Source organism: Terrapene carolina, unplaced genomic scaffold (assembly GCF_002925995.2).
Source record: "Terrapene carolina triunguis isolate 2854851 unplaced genomic scaffold, T_m_triunguis-2.0 Scaffold96, whole genome shotgun sequence".
NCBI lineage: Eukaryota > Metazoa > Chordata > Testudines > Emydidae > Terrapene > Terrapene triunguis.
This window is the reverse complement of record NW_020664447.1, coordinates 51,104,006-51,120,953: the sequence shown is the minus strand read 5'-3', so window position 1 is coordinate 51,120,953 and position 16,948 is coordinate 51,104,006.

The window sequence follows — 16,948 nt, the reverse complement described above, 5'->3', positions numbered from 1 at the left end:
AGTCAATTTCCTGAGGGCATTCTGAGAAAGATTAAGCACAAAATCCTGGCCCCATTCCTTTTTTTCTGAGGAGCGTAGAGGCTTCTCCATCACTACTTCACTGGGGGCAGATAGGTGGAGGCAAAGCTCTGCCTTCGTTATGAAAGCACCAGGCAGCTGAAGTCACCAAGTATGTGAGTGGAGGACTAAAATGCATCCTACAATAGGGTATAGTAGTGAGTGTCTCCCGCTATAGGGCCATGTAACACTGTATCACCTCTTACTGTTGGCTGTCCCTTAACAGCACCATCTAGCTCTAATCGCAGTACATTTATTGCAGCACAAGTTAAGCAGCGTGGCTGGGGTTGTTTGTAACCTTTCTGGGGGGGGATGTAATATGAACCTTGAGAAGTATTATGAACTTCAAATTCTGTATTGAACATTGTGCTATGACTTTAATTATAAGACTTGGTATAAACAGATGTTACTAGATTCAGCTTAACATGCACTTTAGCAATTATCCTTTTCAGCACAAGCAGACAGATACTTTTACCTTAACTAGAGATGAGGGCAGGTAGTAAGTGGTAAAACTCGACAGTCCATTTCATAGCAGCTGAGATCTGGAACATTTGTTAGAGCAATTTGAAGCTTTAAAGCATTGAAGTATGTGCCAAGCTCTCCAAAAATAATTATTATACTCAGCAAACTAGATTGTCGGTCAACTTGCAAATTTTGCAGATATTTAAGTATTCTTTCTGCTTGCTTTCATATTCCAATAAATGAGAATGGATTTCTAATATCCATTTGCATTAGCTGAAGCTTTCAGAACTCAGATGAGCAGGAAAGAGAGATTTGAAAACTTTCACATGGTTAGTCACTGGAGAACACATTTCCTCAGATTCTTCTCTATAGAGTACTCAGCACATTTGTCTCTTTATAGACCTGGATTTCAGAAAAAAGAGATAAATGACTCCTTTATTAGTAATGTGATATGGAGTCCTTTACCTTCACTCAGCACACTGCAGTGGAGGGAAGGGACAAAAGTGTCTTAAAGCTACTTTTCTGCTCACCCAATCCTTGGAACATCCAGAAGCTACGTCTGCTCACAGTGCACATTATAGTAGCCTAAAGGGTGCTGTAACTTGTTCTAGATGATAGCAGGGATCAGCAGAATGCAGTGCACTCACGGCCTGAACCCAGAAACCCTCCATAATATCCTTCATATGGGGGAAGCAGAGGGATTGAGGAGAGAGGTGTCAGAGGCAAATATGCTAGCTCTGTACAAGGCAGGGATTCCCATGTGTAAGAGAAATCCCCAGTTCCTTTTAGGACAGCTTTGCAGTCTCTTTCCACCACTTTTCTGGTACACAGGACCATATCCCATGCCAGCATTCTTAAGTTACTATAGTTAGCAAATTAATAAATTAAACCTTAGAAGATCTGAAACAGCATTTATTTACCCAAGTTATATACCTACTTTACTGAAGAGAATGAACTTTTGGGGAAGGTCCAGAGAATTATGCTTGATGTTTCAGTCCTGTGTCCATGGTCCTTTGGATGGATACATGTATACTTTTCAATATCTGGGCAATGCAGTTTTTTCATCCAGAAGAAGAATTCTGAAGTTGTCCAGATAACTGGTTCTGACTCATCAAAAGAGGTTGTGAAAATTAATGAATTATTTTTATTGTTTCTTTTCCACAGACTTTTTTGTTCTTTTATTTATTTTTAATTTTGTTTCAGTCAAACTAAACCAAGAATGTGACTACTCAAAAGATGTATTTAAGATAAAGTCATTGGGCCACACTCTAGCTTTAGCTAGTTCTAGCGTCTCAGGAGCAAAGCATAACCACTATAAACCTGATTGAACTGGCCTGACAAGCCAGGTTCATGGCTGCTTTGGATCACCAGTAAATCTGACCCTTTGTGACTACTGTTTATTAATTATGTTATAGTTATTAATAGTCGCAGAATGTGAAACATCGAAACAATAGAGATGTATATCAAGGATATTTTTACTGGCCTTAGACATCCCAGATTGGAAGGCAGACTACTTCCAGTTTTTACAACCTGAAGTGGTACTCCGTTTTCTTCATACACACACTTTGCAAACAAGAGATCCTCTCATGAATCATGTTGTCATCCCAACATCCCAGTCTTCCACTGCTTTGTCCTCAACATATTTAATTCTAGTGGTCCATGGGAGACAATTGTTTGAGACTCGCTGGGATAGAAACTTATTGCCAGTTTCTTGGCAACCGACAAGGGACAGGTTGTTCCATCCCTAACACTTGTAATGGACTTTAATCTGTGTCACAGCTACACACTTGAGGGAGATTTATTGAAGGGGTGGAAGATGGAGTCTAGAATGATTGAGGAGGTGATTTGTCTATTTTGTTTCTTGTGGTATCTCAGTTTAGAGGCCAGTAAAGACAATAAAATACCGACCCACGCTATGCACCTTTTATCTTTTTTCTCTTAGTTGGATCAATCTATACGGTGGCTCCAGATATCCATCCATCCTAGCACAGACTCACCTTGTTTGAAATTTTTCAGAGAAATTATTAAAATAAATGTCACACAAACTCAAATGCACATGAGAAATTACAAAACTAATCCAGTCCTTGGTTAAATAGTTCTTTATGAGCATGGATAGTGCTTGCCCCAAAAAGTTTATGCACATGAAAATTGAATGAACATTCATGTCGATCAGATATAATTCTTTACTTCTCCTAAACCACTGAGAAATACAGCTGGAAGAGGGTCAAGGCATTTTTATTCCTAGCTGTTATTTGGACAGATGGCCATCTAGTGTAGTCATTGAAGCTTCCCTCTTTTTATTTTTTTATTTTAATTTAATGAGCTGAAGAGATCCACCAAAATGGCTTTTTTTTTAAAAAGTATTTCCTGGGGGAAATAAAAGCCATCACTCTTTTTCTCTCTTCTTTGCTTTCCTCCTCCCCCTAACCTGTTTCTGATTCTCTCTGCAGCTGATGCCTAGAAAATTCACCAAGGAGCTCTCACCTGTGTCAAACTCTCTAGCATCTCTTAGGCTAATGAGAATATTTACAGGTATGCTATTTTTCACTACAATCCATACAGAGTTTTGCCTGAAAATTTCCATACATCAAGAAGAGAATTTCACCCTTAAAGGAACAAGTTGTTTGGACCGTAATTTTGACCTGATCTGTTAGAGAATGTCTTCCAGATTTTAAAACATTTTATTTTCTACATCCACTACTTTGAGACACCAAAGTTTTAATTTAAAAAAGAAAAACAACAGCACAACTCCTCAATATTTTTCTTTTGCTTAGGGAGATGCAGCGACCCAGCCAGAAGAGTTAAATGACAAAGTCTGTTCCCAGAACTCTGCTGACATCACTGCTGATGTAATCACAGAAGCTTTTGACAAATTAGAAGGTACATAGTCAAAAACAAACCAGTTCTCTTGGCTTGTGCTTCATAACAAACAGGGAAAAAACAATGTTTATTTATTGGAATGGAAAAGAGCAAAACTGGAAAGGAAAGAGCTGTTATTTTCTAGTTTCTAACATGACAGCACAAACAATGGAAAGTGAAAAATCAAACATTCAAAACAAGAGATGGGCCCCAAGATGAATGTGGCAATTTTGGTAATATTTGTATGATTCCTATGCATGCCACAGTTTCCCTCTGTGCTTTCTACTGCTATGCACTGAATGTAAAGGGAAGGGACAAGGTGTTACACTCACCTGGTCACCCAGTTGGAGACCAGAGTCATTAACAAAATGAATAAGGTCTATGCATGTGAACGGAGAATCCGGAAGAGACAATGGAAACACCAGTGGCTGGGACATTCACACCTAGCGACCAACATTCAAGAAGAAGGAGATTCTCCCTCTCCCTCCCTGCCATGCAGGGAAGCAGAGAAAAGTCCCCAAACTGAGAACAAAGGAGAAAATATGTCAGGTGGCTGTGTTAAGAGTTGAGCTCATGGAGGTACTGGGCTCTCACCTGGGATGCAGACAAAGGGACAAAAAGTATGGCTCAGGGAATCTCTAGCATTGGCCAGTCTGAACTCTGTCTTAACCTTTGCTTCTTTGTCAACCCCAGGAGCTTTCCCCTGTTTGAGGCCTTCCAATTTCTAACTTAGCATTCACATTTCTCTCAAACCTGTGCAGGATCTTCCTCTCTGGCAAGTTTATTGTGGCAAGAAAATGTTATTTCTATCATCTGGCTTGTTCTTCATGTGTTTTCAACATCTGTCCATGAGAGTCCCTGATGGCCATCACCTGTAACAGTCTGGTATACGCACCAACAAACACAGCAGGCAACAGTGAAAACGATAAATTCCATGAGCAGGTGCATCATGTATTGGATGACATGCCTAATCATGACATCAAGTTAATGATGTGTGACACAAACTGGCACTCAGCTGACTGGGAAGGAGTAATGGGCACAGCAGTGGAAGGTGTCCAAACTGATAATGGGGAACAGTTCTTGAACCTCTGTGAACAAACAACCTAAAAGTAGGAGGTAGTCTCTTTCAGCACAAGAGCGTTCACAAATTCACTGTCAACCAGATAGATCATGTGTCTACATCTAAGAGATGGGCATCTTCTTTGAGGGATGACAGAGTCAGCAGAAAAACAAATATTGGTTCAGATCATTATCTTTTAGTGGCTACATTACAACTTAAGCTCAAAAAGATCACAAAGATGGACAAAAACAGTGTTATACAATAGAGAGTGTTCAAGGACAAAGAAATGCAGACCAGATTCCAGATTGCATTTAGCAACCATTCCAGTGTTTTACAGAACCAGACAGATGAAAGTCTGGAAGACTTTCAAACTGGAAGAAGACAGTATTTGAGACAGCAGAGGAATTAGTGAGGCATCAAAGATGGTGGAAGAAAGATGCATGGATTACATCTGGAACATGAGCAGCTATTGACAAGCGGAAAGCTCTGAAGGCAAAAAAGGGACATTGCAAGATACTGGAAGAACTGTTAGAGGTGCATCCAAGATACAGAGAAAAGAACACAGAAATAAAGAAGCAAATCAGGCAACGTAGCAATGTCTGGGTTCAGGAGAAGACTGCAGAAGCAGAAGCAGCAACACAGATGAGAGACTTCAAGCAGCTCTGTAGAATAGTGAAAGACCTCTCAGGAGAATCCTATGTCTTCAAAACAGTTTCATCTATTAGACTAAAAATAATAACAGGGGAAGATGACACAACAAATAGTTAGCCAGTCTAAAACAAGAGCAAGATCAATATTGCCCATCCTACCTCTAAAATTGTGATGGACTTTCAGATAAGGTCTTTAATTGCTATCCTAATGAAGTGCTACACACATTCTTCTGGATTCCATCTCCATTTCAGTCTGAAGAGAGGTGAGTTTCTGTTGGCCATGTTTTGGAACTTTAAAAGCATGAGGCATGGTGAAGCATTTAGGCTTTTTTGAAGCATTTTTTTTGACAAAGAAGTGTAGCCACCATAGTGTAAGGGTTTTCTATCAGTGGGAACTTGAGTTCATTTCAAATTTTTGCTAAAATTGCAAGTGAAGATGAATATGGGAACTCAGTCTTCATTTGTGCCTATCACAAAACCACTACAAATTGTATGTATAAAATTTGGTGAACTGACTAAACAGCCGTTGGATGGCTTCCATAGTACATGGGCACCCACGCTATGCTTGACTCTATCCAATTTGTTTTCACGCCATTTTCATTCATTATGTTCAGGCATGGAGGATCACCCACAAGGGGACCACAACTATACTGTGCATTACTACACCATCTCAGTCAGAAGGCACATGAGTGGAATGCAAAGGAGACCATTTACTTCCTCTCTAGACCAGACCAGAAGACTCTGCACTTTAGGTGGCGCTCTGCTTGTGTGTATAAAAATATATCACCTTTCTTCCCAAAGGATCCTCCTAACCTAAATATCTGTACCAACATCACTTCCTAAAGCACCCCAGGTGACACCCTGGCCCCAGTGAAGTCAGTGGGAGTTTTGACAATTTCATCCCCTCTGTTTTCCATGGAGGTGTCCTATCCAAATACTGATCCAGCCTAACAAGTCCTAGCTTGTGAGATCTAAAACTATCATAGTCCAAAGTGGTTTATAATGCTACCAGGTGACATATTACAGCTCAGAATATATTCCAAAATTAAAATGCTTGAACTGAACAAATTAAAAAACAATAATTTTGCAAAGTTTGTCAAGTATGGCAGCAAACAGAGCAGCTAAAGCACAAGGCAGTTGTCAAGATGGACAAACGGAGAACATTAGTTTCTAGGCCTGTCAGCACCTTGCAGCATCACTAACTATATTTTAAATTTTTGAAAGATTTTGTTGAAAAAAACCCTTTTATATGTCCAGGAGAAGAAAATTCCAGCTATCTGTATACATGCAATCAGTTCAACAATTGTTTATATATTAAATAAGAAATGCCAGTGGCTTTCTCCCCAGTCATAGAAATATGAAGAATAAGTATATTTAGGTATCTAATTTATCAATCATTTTTATTCTGGTTCAATGAGTGCAAAGAAGTGGCATTTTACATACTTCTCCACTACTATCCCTTCACTTCCTGCCACACATAAAGACTTGGGCAAATAAGCAGCTTGAAAACAAGGAGGAAAAAAATCTTTACATGATACTGACCTGAATCACAACTCTCTTCATTATAGTTTATCTAAGCCTGGCATTAGGGAGTTAGAATGTGCTTTCAAAAACTCTTTAAAATGTTATTCAAGCAGTGAAAAGGGACCTTTAAAAAAATCTCTGTACCTTCAAATACCTGGGAATGAAGAAGGTGATGTACTAGTTAACTTTTCACATTGTGATGAATAACTCTATTCCCTCTTTGAGAAATTTTGAGAAAGCAACATTACTGTCATGGTTATAGGGCAAGCTGTGCTTTAGACCTCTTTCAATCCCTCGGGTGACTGGCCTGGCTTCTGGCACCTATGTCAAAGGGGGACCCACACAGTTTGACCACTCTGGGATGGGATCTCTAGGTGTGAGATTTCTAGTTTTCCCAACCCTTGTAACAGAAAAAGCCTAACTGTGTTTGGCTACTGTAAGCCATTTTCCTTCAGGAGCCTGTGACTGCAGTTGATTAAAGGGACTAGGGTTGCCACTCATCTGGGTTTCACCTGCACAGTCCAGTTTTTGGCTTCTATGTTTGGGTGCCATTTTAGGGTTGCCGGGTGTCCAGTTTTTGACCAGAAAGTCCAGGTGAAAAGGGGATCTGGCAGTATCTGGTCAGATGTCCAATTACCACGGGGCAGGGGGAGGCACTGGGACATTATCTCATGCCAGCCCCTGCTCAGCGCAGGATGCCTCCTATCAGGCTCCTTTGTCAGACTGCAGCAGCTCCTGTCCCAGCCCCGGAGCAGAGGGAGCCCAGTTGCGGGGAGGTGGAGACAATCGAGCGAGCAACACTGGGAGAGGGGGAGAGGAGCGAGTCACAGGGGTGGGACCTTGAAGGAAGAGGCAGAGAAGGGGCGGGGCCTCAAGAGAAGAAGTGGAGAAGGGCGTGGCCTCAAGAGACGAGGCGGAGCAGGGGCAGGGCTGGGGGGAAGAGGCAGAGCAGTGACGGGCTCCGGTTACCAGCCATTAGAAAGATGACAACACTAAAAGGGACTCAAAACCACTTGTACAAGACAAAGCATTATTTATTCACCCACAGATACATAGCATGCAGGCTCATACACACAGTTCCCCTTATCTAAACTTAATCATTCCTTAGAGCTTTGGTTAGTGCCATTCAGTCCAGTTACCTCCATCTCTGGGCTGGGAAAAGCAAACTGTATTGGTACAGCACACACTCTCTGTTTCTCTGTTAGAGACTCATCTCCAGCTGCTGCTAACAACTCACTCAACCCCTGTTCCATTTCCTGGCCCGGGGTCCTTTACTGGTTTAAGATTCGCTTTGGTTTTAGGCTTAGGCCTGGGAAGAGTAAACGTCGCTAGCCTAGTTGGAGCCAAGAAAAGGCATTCCCCAATAGCTCCTTCCCCCATAACTCTGTCATTGTTTTGTTTCCTGTTTGCTTCCCACCTACCTCCCAATCCAGTTTACAACTGTTTTGATTTAACTCTGTGTGGAGTCAGGCAGGATATGATCAACCTGGTAAACTGATGGGCACACAATATTTATTAAAAAAATACACAACTCCCTCATTCTGCACAGTTACCATCTTGCAGAGTTCTGCAGGCCTATCGACTGAAACTGAACACTTCAGTACTCTCTGGTCACTCACACTAAGATGCTAATACTAGTTAGTGGAGGTCAGACACATTATCTATGGAATCAGATGGAGGCAGAGACTGAAATCTAATTAGCTTTGTGTCGGTGTGTGGGAGCTCTGATGTAGTCCACGAAAGCTTATGCTCAAATAAATTTGTTAGTCTCTAAGGTGCCACAAGTACTCCTGTTCTTTTTGCGGATACAGACTAACACGGCTGCTACTCTGAAACCTGTAAAAGAGCAAAGATTGGCTTCTGTAAACAGTTTGTGTAGGACATAGTTCTATTTTAATGCAAAGCAGCAATGCCACTCAGTAATGAGACATTGTAACTGCAACTGCCTTTCAGGCTGCCTGCAAATCTGTGTGTAACCCTTCTGCCCATCTAAGTTGGCAGCAACAAGGGCCGGGTTCTGTATCTAGGGGTTCCGTTTCAATAACACAATGCAAAACCGGCTCGAGCTCCCACCCAGTGACCTGGGACAATTACATACCACCCCCCTGGGTACCTCTAAGAGGCAATACTTCCCCTCTCGCAAGCACGGAGTCTGAGTGTAGCAGAAAATGTTTAATGACATGAGGTAAACGACATCAGCATAAAATTGGAAAAACACCACAAACAGGATTCATAACACAAACCATGAGCAAAACCCACCCCAGCAAATTGGGCTGTGTCCTTTCCCTTTGGTTCTTGAATCCAGCAACCCAAAAATCACCCAGAGTCCCCAAAGTCCAACATCCCCAAAGTCTCTGGGGTCCAGCAACCACCCAAAGTCCCAAAAGTCCAACAACCCCCAAAGTCTCTGCCCCTGGTCAGTGCAGCCCCAGAGTAAAGGGGGGGGCACGCAGGGTGTTAAGGGGCACCTTACGTGATCCGAGGCTGGCCAGCCGTCTGTTTCTCCGTGAGGGTTCCGCCGCAGCCTTTACCACGAGCCAGTCCACTTTCCTGCCATCCCACGAACTGCTCCGCTCTACAAGCTGCTCCGCTCCACTCTGCACCGCTCCGCTCCGCTCACCGACCTGTGAGCCGTTCCAGCCGTCCCCGCAAACAGCTCCACTCGCCGTTCCTTGGGCCACTCCAACCAGCCCCGCAAGGCTCCACGCCGCTCGCTGCTCCTCCAGTCATCCCCACAAATTGCTCCGCCAGCTGCTGAGCAATATAGCTTCAGGCTCCCCCACTAGTTAACATAGCCTCAGTGATTTCAGCTCTTAATAACATCAGCTCTTTTGTGATTTCAGCTCTTAGCGATTTCAGCTCATAGTATAGTAGGGGAGCCCCAGTGCTGGTGCACCATTGGCCCAAAGTGAATTCAGCTCAGCAGCCTGTAACTAGACTCCTAAGGGAATCAAAGTTAGCTCTGACATTCCACAGTGGAGAGAGGAGGTGGTGCAATTGGTGTTTCGGACCCTCAGAGAGAGGGGGGGGGGCCATACCATCAGGTATAAATACCTGTCCCCATCCTCTCTCAATTCACTGGGTTTTGTAACCCATGTCCCATGTCAAGCAAGTGCTACTTAGGTAATGGTGAAGGACTCACTCAGTCCTTCTGTCATACAACAGTTCCACTGGCCTTGATTCACAGAATCAGGGTAACAAAACTTTATTCTTCCTGCCCCAATAATAGAGAAACTGGGGATCCCACACCAGCCAAAGTAACCACTTTCAGTTGCTGTGTTTCCTGCCAGGCGAGGGGGTGTGCCTATGCAAATAAGATCAGCCCCTGGAGTTCTTTTCCACACTTGCCATAATTCACCACCAGATGTCAGGGTAGAGCTCATCCTGACTCTGCTTACATGTGGAATGGAATTTTTTTTTTTTTTGGTAGAGTATGGATATCACATGAAATACTGGTATGTGAGTCAGTCTGACCTCTAGCCTATTGAAATAACTTTATCTGCAGTTAGCTACTACAGCTGTACCTCCAATTACCACCTTCAGATATATGAACTTGCAGAACACTTTGTTATGAAATCAATTCTCAGAAAGTATGTGCTTTCTGAATCCAAGCAATAGATTTAGTAGCAGCCATGTAAAGTTTTTGCTCGTAGGCAAAACACTTTTGCCTCAGTGTTCTGTAGGTGACAGCCACATGCTTTCTGAATGGTAAGAAAATAATGAAAGTACAGGATTTAATGTACAATCACTCTCAGACAAAAGTAACTTAAATTTATTTTTTTTTAAAAGTGTTGTTAGTTCTTTTTATATTAGATCTGTATAAATAGTGCAGAAAAATGTCAGCAAATGTTCACCCAAATTAAAAATTGAAATTGCTTTCAATTTGCTCATTCACTTTGAGTGAATGAATTTACTTGTAACATCAATTTTAAGCATGTATTAGAGATTATGTGAGAGAACGAACTGTTGAACCTTTTTTGTTAAAATTACATGAAAGAAAACCAAAACCATTATCACGATAACAGTGAAATTTAAAAAAAATGAAGGTAAGTACAATACCTTGTCTAGCTCATCATACAATATTATTTCACTTGTTCACTTGTTTTCATATTAAAAAAAAACAAAATGTTTGGTTTAATTCACATTTGGCATAAAGGGTTAATATTTTCTCTGAATCAGTTCACTCATCCCTATTCACTACTGTTCTTTTCAAGTTTCTGTGTTTTCCCCCCCCTGAATTCTATTACATTTCCTGGTGTTGGCTTATGAGACAACACTTAATGCAGAGTCTTAGTCAGGTCCCAACTAAGACAACGTGCCACAGCCATAAATTATAAAGTAAACACAGTAGCAGCAAAATCTATCACTGAAGGAAAACAATAATATGAATGAATGATTAAAAAAATCAAAATCAATTCATCTATGCATGATAAGAAACCACAGGGGGAAAAAACAAATTATACACCACACCAGAATGGTTCATGACGCAGAGAAAATGTGAACAGTTTATAAGAGAGGAAACATAATACAAAACCACAACGACATTGAAATAGAATAAAAAAAGAAAGCATATTCCTAATATCTATTATCTGAATCAAGGACAGACAAAATATATGAATAAAAATATATTTCAGGGGATATGGATGGAAGTGCCAAACACCACTGAAGATGATATGTACGTGATGGGGTGTATAGACTCCACACTGCAGCAACCGGGAAGGGGTTAATCCATGGATCAAATACTTCTCCAGCTGTGACTAAATGACTAATTAGCAACAGCTGGGATAAAAGGTCACAGCTCAGGCAATGCCACCTTGAGAAATGTCCTGGAATGGGAGGAAGCTCTACAAGGAGATAGAGCTGTAGGGAGCAAAGAATACAGAGTTCAGCTTTGTGGGAAGCAGGCAATGGCTGGCCTAGGCAAGCAGCAAAGGATTGTAAGAAGCAGACATTAGCTGCCTAACACAAGGACTCTGGGCTAAAACCCAGAGGAGGAGGTGGGCCTGGGCTCCCCTACTATCCCTCCTGTAAGAGACAATATAAATCTCAGGAGTAAATGGAAGGGCTACTGAGCCCAAATTGGGGCTGTAGGCCTGATATAAGATAACTAGACTTGGTTTTGTTTGGACTTCTCTATTACCCTAAGTGACTTGGCTCAAGGGCTGAATTGCAAAAAGGGATAGGTCACTGAGTAATTGGCCCAAGCTGCTGCCAGCAGGGAGTGACAGAGACAGAGGGTCTGCTATGCCAAGCCCAGCCACCAGGGGACACACTAAACCAGTGGTTCTTAACCTTTACTGCAGCCTGCACCCCTTTGGTTCTCAAAATATGTTCTCGCACCCCTACAATTAGCTTAAAAACTTGAAAATAATTTTTTGTTCATATATTATATTGTTTGTATATTACAGTAATCGTTAAAAATGTATAATGTTAATAAATACATAGGTTTGCTGAAACAAAGTAATTGTACTTACGTGCCTGTGCTTAATTTGTGTTTTTGATGATCTACCTTCTAAAAAAATCTGGTATGTCTCGCACCCCCAGAAAGGGCATCTCGCACCCCCCGGGGGTGTGTGCACCCCCGGTTAAGAACACTAGTGACTAAACAGTGACTGACCCTTCTGTAATATATTATATTTACATCTTTATATAGAGAGTGCACACACTTGGGGTACTGAATGGCAAGAAAAGCTATGATGGACTTTTTCTAATGAAGCATTTACTGTAAAACACACAATTAACATGTCAAGTTCCTTCTGTGCTCCCTTCATCTTTGGTTTGATCAGTACAAATTAAATTTCACACTAATTAGTCCAAACAGTTAGTATGTAATATAGAAAACTGTGATTTCCACTGATTGTGCTTGTTATGTTTCTCCTATTGGCACATTATTTTTCACCACAATTACTCTATATTTATGCACTATGAGTCTTCAGACATTTCCTGAATGGTGAGTTACTCTTTTTTTTATGTAATTACATAACAGCTTTCTCAGCAAGTATGTCCATAGGTACAGTTATACACATGCTAATTGTCCTCACAGTTGTATTTACATGCACCCTAACAACATCAACAAGTTAAACTTAAAAAAATATGACACTACTGTATGCTTTAAAAACAGACTCCGGGTCAGAGCTTGGTCCCTGTTACAGCACCCAGAGTCCATAAAGTTCTGCTAAAGGGTGACTTAGTCTCTCAGTATAAATGAATCTATATGTGGCAAAGAGCCTGCATGGCTGCTTCTGTAACATCCCCCCTTTGTAGCCTCCTCTGCAGAGGACATGGCAGAGAGAAGAGACAATGCCAAAGTAATGCAATCCTTGGCCACCAAAATGGTCACCTGGAGACTATCATCCACAAGTTGAACAGCCCTGGGGGAAGAGGTTGGCAGATCTTAGAGACATGCAGGGCAGGAACTTTTCAGTACTGCCAGAGGTTGGCCTATGACAGACCATGAGGAAGAAGAAAGACCAGGAGCACTGTAGCAGTAGTTGTAATGTGAATGGGTAGGGAAAGAAAATAAGTTAGTTAGGCTCCTTCTACCCTCAAAATGTGAATTGTTATGTTCACAGCATACACACACACAAACACACAAGTTAGATAAAAACATAAATACCCTTGCTGGAAGATTGAAACGTTACACAATTTTATTTCTTAGAATTCAAAATAATAACACACAAAAACCCTTAAATGCAGAGAGACAAAGCAGGCTGCTCCCTAAAATCAGAGAGGCCCAACTCACCCCACTTTACTCTATGCCAGCCGGCTGCAGACTTACTGCTGATAACATGCTTCCCTACAGAGCCACCTAGCCTGCAAGCAGGACCCAACCTCCTTCCACCCCTGCCCTAAAGTGATAGCTTGAAACACCAGCACAGTCTTCAATACCCCACATGAATTTGGGAAATCAAGCCCTGTTGGCATCTCCCCTAAACCTTTGAGACCTGTAGGGCAGGAGTATCTCCAGAGAACTGATCTGTAAAAAGCCTCTACCCCAAAATGAGGAGAGATGAGAACAGAAGTGCGTTGGTGTCAATGCAACCTTTTTAGACCCCGGGGCCTGGTGATGTCATCAGAAGCAGCGGCGGCTCCAGGCACCAACACTCCAAGCGGCCTGCGAGGGCAGCAGGCAGGCAGCCTTCGGCGGCATGCCTGAGGGAGGTCCGCCGGTCCCGCAGATTCGGTGGCAATTCGATGGCGGGTACGCCGAATCTGTGGGACCGGGGATCTCCCGCAGGCATGCCGTCGAAGGCAGCCTGCCTGCCATGCTTGGGGCGGCAAAAAAGCTAGAGCCGCCCCTGATCAGAAGTAATCTGGCTACTTATTTTATCCCTGTTGGGTGAGCATTAGGGAAGAAAGGAGGACAATTTGGCTAAATTTATAAAGACCTGTGATCAATATTGGTGATGCAAAGACTCAGCATCTAAGGGTATGTCTACACTACGGGATTAATCCGAATTTATATAATTCGAATTTTGGAAACAGGTTGTATAAATTCGATTGTATGCGGCCACACTAAGCACATTAATTCGGCGGTGTGCGTCCATGTACCGGGGCTAGCGTCGATTTCTGGAGCGTTGCACTGTGGGTAGCTATCCCATAGCTATCCCATAGTTCCCGCAGTCTCCCCTGCCCATTGGAATTCTGGGTTGAGATCCCAGTGCCTGATGGGACCAAAACATTGTCGCAGGTGGTTCTGGGTACAGCCTCACCCCTCCCTCCCTCCCTCCCTCCCTGCATGAAAGCAACGGACGGCAGACAACCATTTCGCGCCTTTTTTCCTGGGTGAACACTGCAGACTCCATACCACGGCAAGCATGGAGCCCACTCAGCTCAAGACAGCAGTCATGAACATTGTAAATACCTCGCGCCTTATCGTGCAGTTTATGCTGAACAAGAACCTGGAAAACCAGGCGGAGAGGAGCAGGCAACAGCAGCGCGGCGACGACAGTGATGAGGATATAGACATGGAATTCTATCAAACCGCGGGACCCGGTGCTTTGGAGATCATGCTGTTAATGGGGCAGGTTATAGGTATGGAACGCCGATTCTGGGCCCGTGAAACAAGCACAGACTGGTGGGTCCGCATAGTGTTGCAGGTGTGGGACGATTCCCAGTGGCTGCGGAACTTTCGCATGCGTAAGGGCACTTTCATGGAACTTTGTGACTTGCTTTCCCCTGCCCTGAAGCGCCAGAATACCAGGATGAGAGCAGCCCTCACAGTTGAGAAGCGAGTGGCAATAGCCCTGTGGAAGCTTGCAACGCCAGACAGCTACCGGTCAGTCAGGAATCAATTTGGAGTGGGCAAATCTACTGTGGGGGCTGCTGTGATGCAAGTAGCCAAAGCAATCACTGAGCTGCTGCTACACAAGCTAGTGACTCTGGGAGATGTGCAGGTCATAGTGGATGGCTTTGCTGCAATGGGATTCCCTAACTGTGGTGGGGTGATAGATGGAACCCACATCCCTATCTTGGCACCGGAGCACCAGGGTACCCAGTACGTAAACCGCAAGGGGTACTTTTCAATGGTGCTGCAAGCACTGGTGGATCACAAGGGACGTTTCACCGACATCAACGTGGGGTGGCCGGGAAGGGTTCATGATGCTCGCGTCTTCAGGAACACTACTCTGTTTAAACGGCTGCAGCAAGGGACTTACTTCCCGGACCAGAAAATAACCGTTGGGGATGTTGAAATGCCAATAGTTATCCTTGGGGACCCAGCCTACCCCTTAATGCCATGGCTCATGAAGCCATACACAGGCAGCCTGGACAGGAGTCAGGAGCTGTTTAACTACAGGCTGAGCAAGTGCAGAATGGTGGTAGAATGTGCATTTGGCCGTTTAAAAGGTCGCTGGCAATCGCTACTAACTCGCTCTGACCTCAGCCAAAGAAATCTCCCCATTGTTATTTCTGCTTGCTGTGTGCTCCACAATCTCTGTGAAAGTAAGGGGGAGACCTTTATGGCAGGGTGGGAGGCTGAGGCAAATCGCCTGGCTGCTGATTACGCGCAGCCAGACACCAGGGCGATTAGAAGAACACACCAGGAAGCGCTGTGCATCAGAGAAGCTTTGAAAACCAGTTTCATGACTGGCCAGGCTACAGTGTGAAATTTCTGTTTGTTTCTCCCTTCATGAAAACCCGCCCCCTTTATTGACTCATTCATTCTCTGTAAGCAACCCACCCTCCCCCCAGCTTTCTTTCAAAGGTAATAAAGTCACTATTGTTTAAAAATCATGTATTCTTTATTAAGTGATTATAAACATAGGGAGAGAACCAAGAAGGTAATCTGGGTGAGGTTTGGGAGGAGGATATGAGGAAAGTATAAGGCCACTGATCAAATTCAATATAATGACAGCCTTTTGGTTGGGCTGTCCCCTGGGGTGGAGTGGGAGGGTGCACGGAGCCTCCCCCCCCCCGCGTTCTTACATGTCTGGGTGAGGAGGATATGGAACATGGTGAGGGGGGAGGGAGGTTATACAGCGGCTGCAGCGGCAGTCTGTCATCCTGCTGCCGTTCCTGAAGCTCCACCAGACAGCGGAACATGTCCGTTTGATCACGAAGCAGCCCCAGCGTTGCAGCCTGCCACCTCTCATCTCGAGCGTCCCTCAAGACCTCACGTTCACTGGCATCTTTCCTAAATTTAGATACAGTGTCCTTCCACTCATTCAAATGAGCTCTTTCATTGCGGGTGGATTTCATTATTTCTGTGAACATGTCATCTCGTGTCATCTTTCTACGATGCCTTATCTGAGATAGCCTTCGGGACGGAGGAGGGAGGCTTGAAAAATTTGCAGCTGCTGTGGGGAGGGTTGAAAGAAAGGAGTGAATTTTTTAAATTGATACATTTTACAGAACAATACTTATACTCTTTCATGGTGAAAAACACTATTCACATTACATAGCACATGTGATTTCAGTACAAGGTCGCATTTTCCATCTTAATATTGAGTGCCTGTGGCTTTGGTGTTAGAGATCACAGACGCAGGTCCGGGCAACAGAATTCAGCTTGCAGGCAGCCATGGTAAGCCATTGTCTTTCGGCTTCTGCGCCCTCCTTTCCCACATACCAAGCAAAGCCTGTTGACTGCTGCGGTTTTCCTGTTAACCTTCAGCAGCAGAAAACAAACTAACCCCCCCACCATCCAATTCTCTGGGATGATCGCTGTATCCCTCCCCCCACCGCGTGGCAGGTATCAGGGAAGATCCCTGCAGAAACCAAACTAACCCCCCGCTCCCCTCCTCCCGCTATGAATTCCCTGGGATGATCAATGTACCCCTCCCTTGACCGCGTGGCTGGTAACAGGGAAGATCCCTGCAGAAACCAAAGTAACCCCCCC